This window comes from Lactuca virosa, chromosome 3 (assembly GCF_052849685.1).
Source record: "Lactuca virosa cultivar CGN04683 chromosome 3, Lactuca_virosa_CGN04683_v6, whole genome shotgun sequence".
Classification (NCBI taxonomy): domain Eukaryota; kingdom Viridiplantae; phylum Streptophyta; class Magnoliopsida; order Asterales; family Asteraceae; genus Lactuca; species Lactuca virosa.
Window position 1 is genome coordinate 59,476,134 of NC_136428.1, and position 1,653 is coordinate 59,477,786.

Sequence of the window (1,653 nt, forward strand, 5' to 3'; positions counted from 1 at the left end):
GAACATGTTCAAATATCAAGTTCATGTTCACAAAATGAAGAACTTGTTCGAAAATGAAGATGTCACTTTTTATTATTCTTTGGTTTATATTCGAGTGATCATCAATCAAACCAATAGAAATAGGGACAACCACATAAGTATTCATGTATATCACATGAGGTTCTTAGTTACTAGGATTCCCACCAATAACGAGAGTAGAAATTGGAGATGAGGTACCTATCAACATTATTCATCTAATTTAAGAATGAGAGAAAATTTGGTAAAAGATCATCCCACCCAACCTTGGACCTGGAGGACATTACAAAATGGCAATCTCAATGGCGCCCATAGATATTCAAAAAACACCAATAACGTTTTATCTTCTCTAGCTTTAATGAACATTCGGGTGAAGTGTGTCGGTGACTAATTTTTCTATGAGTTATTATCGACCAAGAGGCGGAATTTCATTCATATTTTTTGGATAACGGTATATATTATGTAGGCAAAATGTATTATGTATGAAACCTTCTTAATATAAATAAAATTATAAGATTATGTAATTCATGAGTATATGGTGGTTGTATATTTAATGGGTGTGTTGTTTGGTAATAAATTTCTCAAATTATACGAAATGAAAGTAAAATATTAGAAATAATAACTCACATGAAACATAATAGATTATTGAAATTGATGTATACATAGTACAACTCAAAATGAGCGTGTACATTTTACAATGTTTATCCTATAACATGTGTGTTGTTTTAACAACAATTTCTTTATAAATTTATGAATCAATAGTTGCATCTTAGATGATGGCAACTCGTATGAAAGATTAATCTTTAACATATTTCACTTGAGTTGACATCTTGTCGTCTCTACTACCACCGCGTGTACTTGGATTAATCTTTAACCAGTTGTTTATTTTCTTGGTTTTTATGTCATCTTTCGACTGATGGCCAAATCATATGTGAAAACCTACATGTGAGGCTGTATTTAGGCCAACTCTATCATTAAGATTGAGCTTTCATAGTTCACGATTTGATTATTGCAAACACATGTTATAGGTTAAAGACTTAAAACTGCCTCCTGATTTTGTTATTGCAAACACATGTTTTTTTACCATATGCATTCTGTTAATTTGATGACCACTCAATCAAGAAATTTGAAAAACAATTATATATACCTCTCAAGACATCTATGGAATATGGAGTTTCTAGCATGCACTAAGATCACAAAATAACACTATTAAATATAATAAAAACAAGAAGAAACTTAGAAAAAAAAATCGATATTTTGAGCTACCTATTACATAAAAGGTAGACATAAAATCATAATAAACTTTGAAAATGTTTGAAAATAAAACAAAATTTTCAAACATGTTTTATGTAAGAAAATGGATCCTTAAAAATATAACAGCGTTCGAAAAATATACATGCGTTCAAAAATTTTAGAAAATATTTTTTTTAAACATGTTTTACTCTGGAAAATAAGATTTAGTCCACTACAAAAAAGTCATTATTTTCGAAGAAGTTTCAGAAACACTTAGTCAGCTCGAAAATCCAAAATTTTTAACATGTTTTATTTCATAAAACCATATTCCAAAAAGGAGGAATTTCATATATACCCTTCTTAAGTTTTAAAATATCATATTTGTCCGGTCTAAACTCTAAATAT